This window comes from Ranitomeya variabilis, chromosome 7 (genome assembly GCF_051348905.1).
Source record: "Ranitomeya variabilis isolate aRanVar5 chromosome 7, aRanVar5.hap1, whole genome shotgun sequence".
Lineage (NCBI taxonomy): Eukaryota > Metazoa > Chordata > Amphibia > Anura > Dendrobatidae > Ranitomeya > Ranitomeya variabilis.
In genome coordinates this window covers 171,861,224-171,879,357 of record NC_135238.1, presented here as the reverse complement: position 1 = coordinate 171,879,357, position 18,134 = coordinate 171,861,224, and positions in this window count along the sequence as shown.

Genomic DNA, 18,134 nt, shown 5'->3' with positions numbered 1-18,134 from the left:
GACTAAGAATTCAGGAAGTTCATATAGCAACACCCCTGGACTAACGACCCAGGTGGGTGCCAAACTAGGGAAAGACAAACTCAGAGTCATACCACTAGTGACCACAAGAGGGAGCCAAAAAAGTCTAATTCACAACATTCCAGTATCTCAGAAAATGTCTGTCATCTGGGTGGTGTGTGATCGTTTTTCCAAGATGGTCCATTTGGTGCCCTTGCCTAAGTTGCCTTCTTCCTCCGATTTGGTTCCTCTATTTTTTCAGAATGTGGTTCGCTTGCACGGCATTCCTGAAAATATTGTGTCTGATAGAGGATCCCAGTTTGTGTCCAGGTTTTGGCGGACTTTTTGTGCTAAGATGGGCATTGATTTGTCTTTTTCGTCGGCCTTCCATCCTCAGACTAATGGCCAAACCGAGCGAACTAATCAGACGTTGGAAACTTATTTGAGATGTTTTGTTTCTGCTGATCAGGATGATTGGGTGACTTTTTTGCCTTTGGCCGAGTTTGCCCTTAATAATCGGGCTAGTTCTGCTACTTTGGTTTCACCTTTTTTCTGCAATTCTGGTTTCCATCCTCGTTTTTCCTCGGGTCAGGTTGGGTCTTCTGACTGTCCTGGGGTGGATTCTGTGGTGGATAGGTTGCAGCAGATTTGGAACCATGTGGTGGACAATTTGAGGTTGTCACAGGAGAAGGCTCAGCGCTTTGCCAACCACCGCCGCGGTGTGGGTCCCCGACTTCGTGTTGGGGATTTGGTGTGGCTGTCTTCTCGGTATGTTCCTATGAAGGTCTCCTCTCCTAAATTCAAGCCTCGCTTCATCGGTCCTTATAAGATCTTGGAAATCCTTAACCCGGTGTCTTTTTGTTTGGATCTCCCAGCATCGTTTGCCATTCATAATGTGTTCCATAGGTCTTTGTTGCGGAGGTATGTGGTACCTGTGGTTCCTTCTGTTGAGCCTCCTGCTCCGGTGCTGGTCGAGGGCGAATTGGAGTACGTGGTGGAGAAGATTTTGGATTCTCGTATCTCTAGACGGAGGCTTCAGTATTTGGTTAAGTGGAAGGGCTATGGTCAGGAGGATAATTCCTGGGTTGTCGCCTCTGATGTTCATGCGGCCGATTTGGTTCATGCCTTCCACGCGGCTCATCCTGATCGCCCTGGGGGTCTTGATGAGGGTTCGGTGACCCCTCCTCAAGGGGGGGTACTGTTGTGAACTCTATTTTTGGGCTCCCTCTAGTGGTCACAAGTTGTACTGTGTAGTGTTGTCTTTCTGCAAGTTGCAGCATCAGCTGGTTCGTTATCCTTGGTTGGTTTCCTATTTTAGCTCACCTGGATACTCAGTTCCTTGCCTGCTATCAATGTATTCAGGGCTCTTCAGATTCCTTGTGTCTACCTTGCTCCCAGTCTCTCCAAGACAAGCTAAGTTTTTGTTTGATCATTTTTTGATTATCAGTGTTCATTATGTTTTTAGTCCAGCTCGCTAAAATGTGATTTCCTCATTGCTGGTTGCTCTAGAGGACTGAGTTTCTCCCCCCACACCGTTAGTTGGTGTGGGGGTTCTTGAAATCTCAGAGTGGATATTTTGTAAGGGTTTTTTACTGACCGCATAGATTCCCTTTTCTATTTTCTGCTATCTAGTATTAGTGGGCCTCATTTGCTGAATCTGCTTTCACCCCTGTGTATGTGCCTTCCTCTTACCTCACCGTTATTATCTGTTGGGGGCTTCTATATCTTTGGGGATTATTTCTCTGGAGGCAAGAGAGGTCTTTCTTTCTCTCTAGGGGTAGTTAGTTCCTCAGGCTGGCTCGTGACGTCTAGGAGTTTTAGGCACGTTCACCGGCTACTTCTAGTGTGTTTGGATAGGTTCAGATTTGCGGTCAGTCCAGTTTGCCACCTCCCTAGAGCTTGTCCTACGTTTGTTACTTAGCTGGAGTAGTTTGTGATCCTCAACCACTAAGGATCATAACACCCAAAGCCTTGATTGCTTCGTGTAAAACCGAGCTCAAGTGCAAAAACTCGGGCATGAGTGACCTGTCCGAAGCCCTCTGCCGCTGCCGGGAGGAGCCCCCCAAAAAAAGGGGCAGTGGAAGAGGACTGCGAAAGGGGAAGACCTGATGGACCAGCTCCCTGGTCTCCAGTTAGTGTGGAAGGGCCCACTTGCTGCTGCGCTGCTGGATGGCTGGGACGGGTCCGTAGCTGTCGGATGAAGGACCGCTCCAGAACCTGGGCCAACAGTAGTGTTGTATGTGCTGTGAAAAAAGGGAAAAGAAAATGAATATCAAAAATTTACCAGACGCAAAATCCTGTGGAATATAAAAATACAGATTATGGCAATACAATCCAACCTAATGCACGTGATAAATATTTACGTTCTCTGGGCAAGGACCGGTCTTAAAAATGCTAGAACTCAATGGTATTTGTATCTTCTGATCATTGCTCCTGAACCACTGGGAACACGGCTCTCTTGACGCAGGTCCTTGTTGAAGCGGTCCTTCATCGAACGCCAACGTGTTTTGACTTTGGTCACTGTTAAAAAAAAAAAAAATTGTGGTCAGAAAAAGGAATTTTGGCCATGCTCACACAACTGTGTGTGATGAGAGGAACTCCTGAGAGTTTCTTTCATTACACACAGTCGAGTGAGCACGGCCAAGGTCTCTGCTGCTTCACACTGCAGTGCAATACTTACCAAATGCATTTTGGACCAGTGTCGGGCTGTTGTCCCAGCCATCCCACATCGCTTGGGCCACCTCATTCCATAAGCGCCAGATCGTGACATTGTTTGAGTGCAGTGGATCCTGGGTGTCCCACAACGGGACTCGCTCCTGGACCAGGGAGATGAGGAGGTCATTCTCGATTAGATCATCCTCCCATTGTGAAACCTAAAAATTAAATAAAGTCATTGAAGTTTGCTCAATTAACATAAGGAAAAGAAGGAAAAAAGATGCTGAGAAATGGCATGAATAGGAAAGTCAACATACAAAAGGATTCCAGAAGAAAAAAGTAAAGAAATATGAATGGAAAGAAAGGAAGATTCAAGAATATTCAACTGAGGATACAGTAAACAGTCAGCCTTGTATACGTACCCGCTGCCGTCTTTCCTCCGGACCTTGACTCCGCTGCTCCTGCCCAGTCTCAGCCGCAGTAGAAGAAGAGCTCTAAAAAAATGAAAAAATCAAATTATCACATGTGTCGATGTGACAGTGAATACTTACCAATCTGACGAGGCAAGTACTCACCTCACTGACATGCTCCACTTCCGACTGTCCTGGACGAAACTCCTCATCAGAAGAAGAAGCAGAAGACATTCTGATGCATGTAGAAAGAAAGAAATGGCAGAAATTTAGAGAAAGAAAATAGAAAATAAAGGCATTGGCTAGGATATACTCACATTGTTCAGAGGCTTGTTTGCTCCAAGTTGCTGTGGTCTGTATGCTCTGCTTGGCTGTCCGCTGTGGTCCGTCTGCTCTGCTTGGCTGTCTGCTGAGAAGTGAACTGCAACTGTCCACACCCTCCCTTTATCACCTTGATGGTGGGGGGTGGCTTATCAGTGTCTAGACATGTTTTTCTCTATTGAAACGCATGCGTTCACGAACGCAACCAAACGCATGTGCTTGTAAACGCATGCGTCCATATAGACAGCAATGCGTTTTTTTGTCGCAATCCTTGCGCAATCAACCGCTTGCGTTTCCAGGCGGCAAATTGACGCCTCTAAAAATTACTACATGTTGCATTTCCGCGCCAAGCCGCAAACGACGAGACGACGCATGCGTCGTCAAACGCGGCAAAACGCGAACAAAAAAAACGCATGCTTCCCTAATGTTAAATATACACAACACATGCGGATATATGCGGTACAAACGCTGCGGACACAACCGCAAATGTGAAACCAGCCTTACTTGTTTTTTTATAAGCACTTTGCAATTTTACCCATTTATAATGAGAAAACTAGTTTAACACGTGTAGTTCACTTTAATGGCTGACATGATCAACTGACGCAGATGCAAAGTAGGCGTACACAGACTGCATAATGTAATGCTTTATATACGTTTTATTGCCACTTAGTGCAGGTCCTTTCTAAGCAATGTGAAGAAGATTGACAATATTGCTTGTTGCGTAACATCACCTGAACACGTGGGTAATAAATCCAGTCATATTTGTAGGACGTCTCGTGACTTCAGATTGCTCATCCTCCTCTAATCTTTTACCTGCTCTGCAAGTCAGAGAATATTACTGCTCTGGGAAATATTCCAAGACGTCTGTAACTTTAAGTCCGCTAAAAGAGAAGTCTGAAATGTAAAAATTGCTCAATAGGCAGAGGCTTTGTGCCTACAGGTATTCTCAAGAATTTCACTAAGAACAAGCAGCCTGGGCACCTTCTAAGAGACAAAGCAGATAGAATGGACATTTACTTCCTTTCTATAAAGTGAGTGGGGGATGGTGGAGGTGCGGATTGAGTTGCTGACAAACAAAATAATTGATTAAAGAGCCACCAAGTTAAAAGTGTCCAATTTTATTCCTGCTGCTTCCTTGAGTATTCTGTGTTTTTGCTTGGTTAATTTCGTTTTTCAAATCCTCCACATGATTGTTTTATTTAGAGCAAATTTTCAGGTCTGTAGCAAGGGGGCTATGCTCACAGGATTCTTTAGGGGCGTATCTTTAGTCGGCTCTGCATTATTACCCTGTGAGGCACGCCCCCTTGTAAAGACAATAATAATTAAACCAAAATAATGGAAAACTTACTGTTTTTACTACTTAAAAATCTTTTAAAGAAGCACTCCCATCAAATAATAATCACCTCTGATGCCGGAACTATTCCAGCGGTGTCGGCACTGGTTCTGGCTTCGCTGTTCCCAGCCTTTGGACACATCAAACTTCCACAGGAAGTGAGAGCTGTGGCTGCTCTCTCAATTCTTCCGGATGCCTTGATTTATCCAAAAGAGGGGAGAGTGAAGTCAGTGCTGATGTTATGTCATGTGAGCCCTAGGAGAGATGAGTATAAGTGTTATTATTTTACCGAGAGGAAACTTAGGGATTCAGAAGGGGTTTTCCAACTTGTGGACAATCCCTTTATCTGCAAAAAAATAATATTCACTTTATTGGTTTATTGGTGTATCTGTTTAAGGAAACTCTTAAAATAAGCTGTCGTGTGTGTAAACATGAGAAGTAATACAATTTCTGGCCATTATATGACTTGTATCTTGCATTATCACCAGTTTTTCCCTCTACATGTGCTATATCTAATTTTTAGTTCTGTCTGAGCTAGTGAGTGGAGACCAGCTGCTATGATTTCTCCTAAGCACAGAACACAGAAAGAGATGAATTCTCCTTTCTAAATAACTCACAGAAAGATCTAATGTCTTCATCCCAAGAAATCCATGTTTTTTTAATATGTAAATAATCTGTTAAGATCTATGGGCCTGACAAAGATCTTAACAGCCAGGGATCCAGCAGGGTGGCCACCTAGTAATCTGCACTGGTAACAATACAGTCAACTTGGCAATCGTTGTGCAGGCACAGCAGAATGTATTGGCTCATTTGTGCCAGGCTACCCAGAGGCAACCACAAGCTGTCCTCAGTTGGTGGTGTATCGTCTGGGTACTCTGTATCCCTCAGCCACGCTCCAGTGATACCAGAGAGCTGCTCTGAACAGCACCCTGTTGTGAACACAGTTGTTCCTCCTCCTTGTCCTCCTCTTCATTCTCCCATACTGTCCCCTGGCTGTACAGTTGGGAATGTGGCCACTGTTGGAACAGTTATCCACCCTCCTAGCCATGTGTTGATGACAGCACTGATAATGGTGTGAATTGACTCTGCTCCTCCTGCTCATCTTCCTCCTGTGCCACCACCTCCTTCATCATCTCCTGATTTGTTTTTTCCAGCAAGCATATAGTAACGCTGATCATGACTTCATCAGCACTGGCAAAATTGGTGGAATATTCAAAGCAGCTCAACACAGCACACACATACTGCATGGAGGTCCACTCATTGGTGGTGATGTGGTGTTATTCTGCAGAACAACTCCACTGTGCATGCTGCAATTGAAACTCCACTATTGCCTGCTGCTTCTCACACAGTCTCTCCAGCATATGCAAGGTGGAGTTCCACCCTTTTGGGACGTCTCATATCAGCGAGAAGGCAGAAGTGACTATGCAGCACAGAGAGGCGTGCAGCAGCAGGTTGAGAACACTAAAAGAGTTCCCGCACTTTAAGCCGCAGCTCTAACATATATGAGTAGTTTATTACGATCACCAAGTTCAGCACATGTGCCAGGCAAAGGATGTGTATCAAACCGGCTAGGCCCAGAGCTGCTACGAGATTTCGCACATTATCGCACACCACCAGGCCGGGCTTGAAGTTCACCAGTAACAATCATTCATTTGTCTGCTGTATGATCAATGTCCACAGCTCCTGCATGGTTTGTGATTTGTCCCTCAAACAGGTGGCGGGGTTGCAGAGTACACACAGTGGCTTTTAGGATAGTATTCCCACAGATATGGGTTCACACTACACACAGCAGCTTTTGACACAGTACTTCACAGGCAGGGTTGCAGAGTACACACAGTGGCTTTTCTCACAGTACTCTCATAGTTGGGCTTGCAGAGTACATACAGCTGCTTATGGCACAGTACTCCCACAGATATGGGTGCAGAGTACACACACCTGCTTTTGGCATAGTGCTCCCATAGGCAAGCTTGCAGAGTGCACACAGTGGCTTTTGACTCTGTACTCCCACAGATATGGGTGCTGAGTAAATACAGTGGCTAAAGGCACAGTTCTCCCACAGATGGGGTTGCAGATTACACACAGTGGCTATTAGCACAGTATTCCCACAGTTATGGGTACAGAGTAGAAACAGTAGCTTTTGGTACAGTACTCCTTCAGATACAGGTGCAGAGTACACACATTAGCTTAAAGGCACAGCACTCCCACAGGCAGGGTTGCAGAGTGCACATAGCAGCTTTTGGCACAGTACCCTCACAGGCAGGGTAATAGAGTACACACAGCAGCTTTTTGCACAGTATTCCCACAGGTGAGGTTGAAGAGTACACTCAGTGGCTTTTGACACAGTACTCCCACAGCTATGAGTGCAGAGTACACACAGTGGCTTAAAGGCACAGTACTTCCACAGGTGAGGGTTGCAGAGTGCACACAGTGGTCTTTGGCACAGTACTCCCACAGATATGGGTGCTGAGTAAATACAGCAGCTTAAAGGCACAGTTCTACCACAGATGGGGTTGCAGATTACACACAGTGGCTATTGGCTCAGTATTCCCAGAGTTATGGGTGCAGAGTAGAAACAGTGGCTTTTGGTACTGTACTCCTTCAGATATGGGTGCAGAGTACACACATTAGCTTAAATGCACAGTACTCTTACAGGCAGGGTAGTACACTCAGTGGCTTTTGACACAGTACTCCCACAGATATGAGTGCAAAGTACACACAGTGGCTTAAAGGCACAGCACTCCCACAGGAGGGGGTGCAGAGTACACACAGTGGATTTTGGCACAGTACTCCCACAGATATGGGTGCAGAGTACACACAGCAGCTTAAAGGCACTGTACTTCCAGAGGTGGGGGTTGCAGAGTACACACAGTGGTCTTTAGCACAGTACTCCCACAGGAGGGGGTGCAGAGTACACACAGCGGCGTTTGGTACAGTACTTCCACAGATATGGGTGCAGAGTATACATAGCAGCTTAAAGGCAGAGTGCAGTACCTAACACTGTCCCTCACGCCAGCTGCATCCTATCTCTACACTAATGAGAGCCAAATGGCTGCAGCACTATTGATTCGGTATTTATACAGGCCGTTCAGACCAACCACAGCCTTGTCAATACTTGGCAAGGCTGTAATATCTCTGGAAATGCCCACAAACTAAAAAATTATTGATTTACTGCGCTGCAGCCTTTCAACAAACTTTATTAGGCATCCGAACTTGAACAGTAAACCGGACAGACTGTTAAAAGTCTGTGTTTGGGGCCCGGTACTGAATCCCGAACTTTACAGCTCGGATTCGCTCATACCTAGTTATGACTTTTTGATCACTTTTTATTTAACTTTTTTGTGGGATATGATAAAATATTTTTGCAGTGTTCTATTTTGTTTTCTTATCATGTTTCACCATACAACTTAAATTATGTGTCAGTTTTATTTCATTTTCATTTTGACTCCCCATAAAGTCCGGAACCAATCACATCTTACGGATTATCATGCCTTGTACAGTGTTGATCAGTACACTGCTTCCCAGTGGAAGATTTGTACACAGTTTGTATGGCGGAGTTGTTTTCCTTCTACAGAGTTACTGGGTAAGTGTCTCTAATGTAGAGACTCTAAGCTCTTATGGTCAGCAGGGTCCTCTCTCTCGCCTATAAAGTGTAAGCTCTTATGGTCAGCAGGGTTCGCCTCCTCTCTCTTACCTGGGAAGTGTAAGCTCTTATAGTCATCTAGGTCCTCTCTCTCCTGTAGAGTGAAAGATTTTTTTTGTCAGGAGGTCATTTCTCTCAACTTCCAGAAATGTGCATTTTTCAAGCAATTACAAGCTTTCCAATATTGAGTATTGAGGTTACAGTGAATTTATTTGTCGTAAATTTAATTTATTGGGAAAACTTAATCTCTATGCTCATCTCTAGTTATTTACTTGCTTTCAATGGTCAACCGCATTAACGTTATGATCTGTAATTTACAGTTCATTTTTAAACATTTTTAATCATAAAAACAAAATACTTTTTCATCCTGACACTGTTAAAATACAATTGCAAAACCTATTTCCATTTCTAATTACTGGTTACTACCAGAAATAAGGTGTGTATGAAACAAACACAGGTAAGGCTAGTTTTACTCTACTTCTGGGTATGACGATGAGTGCCACATACTGTAGTATACATTTTCCATTGACTCCCACAAAAATTAAAAATAAAATGCTGTTTAAATTTTTGTTCAAATAATGTTATTTAAAAGCACATTGAACTACATCTAAAATAACATTGGGACAGTTTTGGGAGAATGTACTTTCTCTCATTAAAGAGAAAAGTAGTGTAAGGAGTTTTATTGGCAATTCTCCATGGAAATAAAAAGTATGAAACTTCACTTTCTCCAAGACTGAAGAAGAACTACATACCTACCTTATAAGCCAGTCAGTGTCCAACCTTTTAAGCAGCATTTCATTTTGCGTGTTGAAAAGCTTGTTAAAATATTGGGCGTTCATTTATAGGGTGGCTATCTTCAATATCTGGAGCACATATGCTAAAAATATCCATAGAGCCTCATTAACCTGACACACAGCAGTGCATGAAAGTTTGTGAACCCTTCAGAATTTTCCATATTTTTGAATAATTTTTATACATTTTACTTGAAACTACATCAGATTTTCACACAGGTCCTAAAAGTAGATAAATGAAACCAAATAAAACAAATGAGTCAATATACTGTATGAGACTTTGTCAATTTATTTTTATTAAGGAAAATGAACCACATGTCGGTGAATTTTTCACTCTTTGTTTCATTACAGCCATTTGGTAAATTCAAAAAAGTTCTTTTTTCTCATTAATGTACAATCTGCACCCCATATTGACTGAAAAAAAACAGAAATGTAGAAATGTTTGCATATTTATAAAAAAAAGAAAAACTGAAATATTACATGGTCATAAGTATTCAGACAATCATGTTTAAGTCACATGCTGTTCATTTCCTTGTGATCCTCCTTGAAATGGTTCTACTCCTTCATTGGAGTCCAGCTGTGTTTACACTGATAGGACTTGATTTGGAGAGGCACACCCCTGTCTATATAAGACCTCACAGCTCACAGTGCATGTCACATCAAATGAGAATCATGAGGTCAAAGGAACTGGCCAAGGAGATCAGAGACAGAATTGTGGCAAGGCACAGATCTGGCCAAGGTTACAAAGGAAATTCTGCAGTACTTATGGTTCCTAAGAGCACAGTGGCCTCCATAATCCTTAAATGGAAGACCACCAGAAGTCTTTCTAGACCTGGCCATCCAGCCAAACTGAGGAATCATGGGAGAAGGGCATTGGTGAGAAAGGTAAAGAAGAACCCCAAGATCACTGTGGCTGAGCTCCAGAGATACAGTCAGGGAGATGGGAGAAAGTTCCACAAAGTCAACTATCATTGCAGACCCCCACCAGTCGGGCCTTTATGGCAAACTGGCCAGACGGAAGCCTCTCCTCAGTTAGAAACATATGAAAGCCCACATAGACTTTGCTATAAAACACATAAAGGACTCCTATACTATGAGAAATAAGATTCTCTGGTGTGATGAGAGAAAGATAGACCTATTTGGTGAAAATTCTAAGCGGGATGTGTGGAGAAAACCAGGCACTGCACATCACCTTCCCAATACAATCCCAACAGTGAAACATGGTGGTGACAGCATCATGCTATGGGGGTATTGTTCAGCTGCACGGACAGGATGACTGGTTGCCATTGAAGGAAACATGAATGCGGCCAAGTACAGAGATATCCTGGATGAAAATCTCTTCCAGAGCGTTCTGGACCTCAGACTTGGCCGAAGGTTCACCTTCCAACAAGACAATGACCCTAAACACACAGCTAAAATAACAAAGGAGTAGCTTCAGACTGACTGGCCCAGCCAGAGCTTTGACCTAAACCCAATTGAGCATCTCTGGAGAGACCTGAAAATGGCTGTCCACCAACATTCACCATCCAACCTGGAGAGGATCTGCAAGGAAGATTTTCAGAGGATCCCCAAATCCAGATGTGCAAAACTTGTTGCATCATTCCCAAGAAGACTCATGGCTGTACTAGCTCAAAAGGGTTTTTTTCAGTCAAGATGGGGTGCAGAGTGTACATTAATGAGAAAAAAATGAACTTTTTTGAATTTACGAAATGGCTGCAATGAAACAAAGAGTGAAAAATTTAAAGGGGTCTGAATACTTTTCGTACCCACTGTAGCATAAATTATTGGCAACAAGAGGGTAAAACGATGCATATCTCTGCTATTCTGATCTTTATGTTTTTATAGGTTAGGTACTGTTCAATAAAAATAAAAACAATTAAAACTCAGTTTCCCTAAGACCTTTTTACTTTGGGGTTTGCCCAGTCCCCACTGTTCTCTGCTTCCTGGTCCGATGTCATTAAATGAAAGGTATCCGTGGGATCTTACTCAGACTCTGTACTTACACTGGCTCAAAGGGATCACCCCGGCAGACATTGGTTCTCTTAGTGGGCATTTATGGCCATTTCTTCAATGTTGAGGGTAGACCAGGGAATGGAGAACAGGTGGGTGTTGCAATAGGTGGATGCATTGGTGAGGGTTGGTATTTTTTCTTTTTTTAAACAGTCTAATTAAAACACCATTTAAATAAAAATAAAGTTACTAGAATTGAAAATGTTTTCATTAAATGTCGTAGCGTGAACACTTGGAAATTCTATAGTACTGTTCTGGCATTTCTATAATTACATGATAACTGATGCCATAATGTATTTATAAATTTCCATTATTACATATATGAACACATTGCCTGGCGAACTGATTAGAAGCTAATCCCATTGTTGATGAATGAGTTCTTCTCTACATCTCTAGTTACAATAAATTTGCCATTTCCGTATCTACTTATTTGAACACACATTATGGACATTTGCAGGTTAAGAAACATCTCATCTCATGGAGTGGGAAGCCTGAAAACCTTGGTCGTGCAGTAAGGACGGAGTTCCCTGTCATTAGTTACCACATACATTGTAAAATGTGTGTGGGTTTCACTTTCCTCCCAGTTGTCCCAAAGGTGTATACTGGTCGTCGAAGGAGCTTCTACCTTACTGCTATCCAGTAATGAAGAGAATAGAGTATCATACATAATTCTCCAAGGGAGTACAACGTACAGAAGACGTGTGCACATGTAACCCTTCCAATGCTGAGCAGGAATGACACCTTTATTAGATATAATAGAGAGAAAATGTAATTCTGAGAAGGCAAATTACTCCAGCCCACAATCGTGTAAGTCTTGTCTTATCACTAGTTGCTAATTGTGTTCCCCGCAGTAATGTGCAAGGGAAGAGATTGGAGAAAACATAACGTCTCAAATATGGCCTCTCAATAATAATAATTTGCTAAAAGCATAACATTCTCATTGGAGGTTTCAGCCTTATGGGAGGTAGTGTTTTGCTGTGAGTGGTCTGACTCGGCACCTGTTCTTCTTTCTTTCATACAGTTTTCAGCAGCACTCTACAGTCTGTAGCGCTCTATCCACTGTGATAATAAAAGTCCCAGTATGTCATTAAAGCTGCAGGTTATCAATATGTGCCCAGTGTTCCCAACGTGATTAGATGCCTGTGCAAGAGAACATTAGGAACGATACCTGCGGAGAAGGCACTCGATTCCCATGCCTACAGAAGGGCAGAAGACTGGAGAAGAGGAAAAACACACGCATGTAAGGGGATGGACATATTGCCCAACAATCCCCCTTGAAGAACAAGCGTATTGTTATATTGTATAATGTAAATTGTGCAATGCATTAACGGTGTTAACGATATCTGTTGTTTGACATTAAGTAAAGTAAGAGTTAATGGTTGGGACTAGCTCAGAGTAGGAGGGGCTAAGCTGAAGGGACAGAGGTAGTTTCCTGTCAGGAAGATAGATAGGGCCCAGTGTGAATAGAAAAAGGACCTAAGGTCCAATGTGAACAGTGCTGCCTGACGTGGGTGTCCATAACGAGAGAGGAGACAGAGGCAAAGGATAGCAAGATCGTGGAGGAAAGAAAGATAGATAAGTGACCGAAAGAACAGAGTGATAAATCCAAGAAGGGTCCTGGGTCAGGGCATCAAGCAGTACAGCCCAGAGTTTATAACTCTCAGAGGTATCCGGCCTAGACGGGACAGAGTATGTGAGGTGAAAACAGTACCCGGGGAGAGAAGATATGTACTGGCCATACTGGCAATATAATTCCCTACAGGTGAAAGAAGACACAGAACTGCGGGTTAAGTAAAGGACTCTTGCTTGATGGACTGTAGTAGTTTGCTGGTATGTGGTGAAGTAGAAAGGTACGGTAAAAATAGAGAACAAGCAAGTAAAGAGTAAGAAATTGAAACTGTGTGGAAAGTGCTCTGTATTGTAAACAAAACATTCACCAAGAGGTTTACCCTCTATCTTCTGTATATAATCCCTGTCAAGTTTTCGTTGAGTAAAAAGTTTATTTTTCACTGGTGGTCTCCCTTACTGAACTGTCAGACACCTGGTCCTGGCCAACCCAAGTAATCTGTTACACGCGACCTGCAAGGGCGTAGCATCCCCACGCCACAAATCTACACACCCAGACAGGACCTCCACCTTCATGTAACATCGTGGGGTGTAAGAGATGAATGCCTCACCCATGGCTACCCCCCCATGCCACCTTACATGAGCGAGAATTCCTCTCAAGTGGCTGACGTCACAGGGACAGAGTAAGGCTGAAGGGAGTCAAGATACATGGAGATGAAGTGCGGAGGCAGAGTTATCTTCCAGGCAGAGTCCTGCCCATAGCCTGGAAGAGGTAATTTACACAAATGGACTAAAGATGATTTATCAACAACAAGGCATCTGATATGACACATACAGGTATCATTCTCCTCAGTGGTCTGTAACCTGTATGCCCATATTAATAGCTTAGATAGGTCAAATGGGGTTATTGATTCCCTGTAACTTGCTATTGGTTAAAAGCCAAAGGCTGCAGATCACTAATATCCCAAATGCCATATAAACATAATGTTACAGTAAATTGGGACACTAATCTCCTTGAGAACCTGCCTCCAGAGCTTATTTTAACCCCTTCAAACCCAGACTTTTTTTTCACCTTCCTGACAAGGCCACATTTTACAATTCTGACCAGCATCATTTTATGAAATAATAACTCTAGAACACTTCAACATATCTCACTAATTCTGAGATTTTTTTTTTTTTTGCAACATATTGTACTTCATGTTAGCGTTACATTTTTGACAATATGATTTGTGTTTATTTATGAAAATATTAAAAAAATCATAATTTTTAAACTTTAAATTTTTATGCCCTTAAACCAGATAGTTTTTCTCAGTGGTGAACCTAGCCTCTCTGCTCAGCTCCGCACACCTCGTACACACGAGGCTCAGCTCCGCTCACCTCGTACACACGCGGCTGAGCTCCGCACACCTCGTACACACACGCGGCTCAGCTCCGCACACCTCGTACACACACGCGGCTCAGCTCCGCACACCTCGTACACACACGCGGCTCAGCTCCGCACACCTCGCACACATGTGGCTCAGCTGCACACACCTCGTACACACGCGGCTCCGCTCCGCACACCTCGTACGCACACACGGCTCAGCTCCGCACACCTCGTACACACACACGGCTTAGCTCCGCACACCTCGTACACACACAGACGGCTTAGCTCCGCACACCTCGTACACACACACGGCTCAGCTCCGCACACATCGTACACACACACGGCTCAGCTCCGCACACCTCGTACACACACACGGCTCAACTCCGCACACCTCGTACACATACACGGCTCCGCTCCGTACACCTTGTACACACACACGGCTCTGCTCCGTACACCTCGTACACATACACGGCTCCGCTCCGTACACCTTGTACACACACACGGCTCTGCTCCGTACACACACACGGCTCCGCTCCGTACACCTCATACACACAGGGCTCCGCTCCGTACACCTCGTGCACACACACATCTCCGCTCCGTACACCTCATACACACGCGGCCCTGCTCCGTACACCTCGTACACACACACGGCTCAGCTCTGCACACCTCGTACACATGGATCGCCCCCAGAGTAGGGCAATGAGGTACTCGGTATCGGGTCCTTCTCAGTTCTGGGGATGTCACGGTGGCCCGACCTGGCCCGTGGCGCTTTTGAGGGGCGTCCGATTAAAGGTGAAAGTTTGTATGGTGTTCGTGACGCCACCTGTGGTATTCGGTCAGGGTGACCGACGCTGCTTAGGGGTCCGCTGGGGTGATGGAATGGCAGCTAGATGGTATACCTTCCCACAGGTGAAGTATGTCTCCAGGGCTTCCCAGACGTGTAGATGGTGATGGTGTAGGGCGCAGTAAATAACGAGGACACAGGGTTGCAGTCTCTTTACCTTTTACTGAAGACTTCAGCGTCCACAGTCCAGAGTACAGATCACAGGGCAGGCTGAGTCCGGCCGGTCCGAAGGCACATCCAGAGCTCCCTTTTGCAGGTGGAAATCAGTAGCCTTCCTACTAGCGCCTGTGTGTTGTAGTACCTCCCTGCTGATCACCACAGGATAGTCCTCACAACTTTCGTAGATGTCTCTGATGTTCTCTCTCTGTCCCCCAGATGGTATGGATAGGACAACCCGTATGATGGGGTAGGCCTGGAGCTATTTTATAGGGACCCTAGTGTCTCCCCTCTCCCACAATTTTGCCTCCGTGTCTTCTTAGGTATTAAGGTCGGGCAGCCAACTTGGAATTGACTGTCCTGCCGGTCTCTGAAGTAATGCGTAGAGTCAATTACTCCCTCGGTGTTCCGGCCACCGGCTACGTGCCTCAGAAGGAGGCTGCTGATCTTGGGGCAGGTCTCCTCCCGGTATTATCTCCTTGTGCCGTGATCTCGTTTCTCACTCTCCACAATACAATTCGCTTCTTGTCCTTTCTTAGGATCCTGCCGCAATGGGGTGCAGGCGCAGCTCCGTAACGTTCTATCTCGTGCTATGTCTCTGTCAGGATCCCACCCCTGACAGGAACCCTCTGTCTGCAGCTCAGATGTTCCTCCTTTCCCCCTGTCTGCCTGACAGGTCCTCTCTGGGCTAAACCCAGGTAGCTTCTGACTAACTTCCTATCCAACCCACCAGTTTTACCCGTGTGTGAGGAGTGGCCTAATAGATAGAACCTTTGCTCCCCCTGGCAGACTGGAGTGTGAAGTGTAATATGTGACTGTGATACCTGGCAAGGTGAACTCCTTTAGTACAATCAGACGTAATATCACTCCCCCTGGTGAAAGAGCGACATTACTGCAACGACCAGGACTCTGGGGCGCTGCACACACACGGCTCCGTACACCTCGTACACACACACGGCTCTGCTCCGTACACCTGAGGCAAACTGCAAAATGGCGCCCCCCCCATACACACACGGCTCTGCTCCGCTCCGTACACATACACGGGTCAGCTTCATACACTTTGTACACACAGGGCTCCATTTTGTACACACAGGGCTCCGCTCTGTACACCCCGTACACACGAGGCTCAGCTCCGTACACCTCGTACACACACCCGGCTCCGCTCCGTACACCTCATACACACCCGGCTCCGCTCCATACACCTCGTACACACACACGGCTCAGCTCTGCACACCTTGTACACACACGGCTCCGTACACCTCGTACACACACACAGCTCTACTCCGTACACCTGAGGCAAACTTCAAAATGGTGCCCCTCCATACACACACGGCTCTGCTCCGCTCCGTACACATACACGGGTCAGCTTCATACACTTTGTACACACAGGGCTCCATTTTGTACACACAGGGCTCCACTCTGTACACCCCGTACACACGCGGCTCAGCTACACACACCTCGTACACACGAGGCTCAGCTCCGCACACCTTATACACACGAGGCTCAGCTCCGCACACCTCGTACGCGCACACGGCTCAGCTCCGCACACCTCGTACACACGCACGGCTCAGCTCCGCACACCTCGTACACCCACACGGCTTAGCTCCACACACCTCGTACACACACACGGCTCAGCTCCACACACACCTTGTACACACACACGGCTCTGTTCCGTACACCTCGTACACACACACACGGCTCCGCTCCGTACACCTCATACACACACGGTTCCGCTCCGTAGACCTCGTGCACACACACGGCTCCGCTCCGTACACCTCATACACACACGCAGCTCAGCTCTGCACACCTCGTACACACACGGCTCCGTACACCTCGTACACACACACGGCTCTGCTCCGTACACCTGAGGCAAACTGCAAAATGGCGCCCCCCCATACACACACGGCTCTGCTCCGCTCCGTACACATACACGGGTCAGCTTCATACACTTTGCACACACAGGGGTCCATTTTGTATACACAGGGCTCCGCTCTGTACACCCTGTACACACGCGGCTCAGCTACACACACCTCGTACACATGAGGCTCAGCTCCGCACACCTCGTACACACGCACGGCTCAGCTCCGCACACCTCATACACACACACGGCTCAGCTCCGCACACCTCGCACACACACACGGCTCAGCTCCGCACACATCGCACACACACACGGCTCCGCTCCGTACACCTCGTACACACACGGCTCCGCTCTGTACACCTCATACACACACGGCTCCGCTCCGTACACCTCGTGCACACACACATCTCCGCTCCGTACACCTCATACACATGCGGCTCCGCTCCGTACCCCTAGTACACACACACAGCTCCTCTACGTACACCTCATACACATGCGGCTCCGCTCTGTACACCTCGTACACACACGGCTCAGCTCTGCACACCTTATACACACACACGGCTCTGCTCCATACACATCGTACACACACACACACGGCTCAGCTCTGCACACCTCGTACACACATGGCTCCGCTCCGTACACACACACGGCTCCACCACATCCACACTATATCCCCTCATATAAGCTTAAACTCTTCCAGCACCATGACAACCAGCACAGCAGAGTCCGGCATACACTGAGGCCACTGATCATGTGACCCCTGACTCCTCCCATCCGGTGACATTGTCACAGGTCCTGAGCACATAGAACACCCTTCTATGAGCAGCCCCAGCAGATGCAGGAGAGGAGTGACTTCAGGTTGAGGACCTGTGATGATGTCATCATCACGTGACCGGTCACATGAGCCGGGGAGGGCTAGATAAGGGGATTCGGCCATTTGGGACTGTTGGGAGCCTTGAATACAGTAGTAACTAAACCTGCGTCTACGACGCAAATTCAGTTACTACACCGGCAGAATCTGCCGCTCCCTCTCTTCATTGAAGGCAGTGCCGCTGAGGCAAAGTACTCAACTTGCCACATGGTAGCGGCGCCCCTGGTTTTACTACACAAAATAGATAATAAATAACATTTGCCACAAGTATACTTTACATCAGTATAATTTTTCATAAAACATTTTTGTTTTGTTT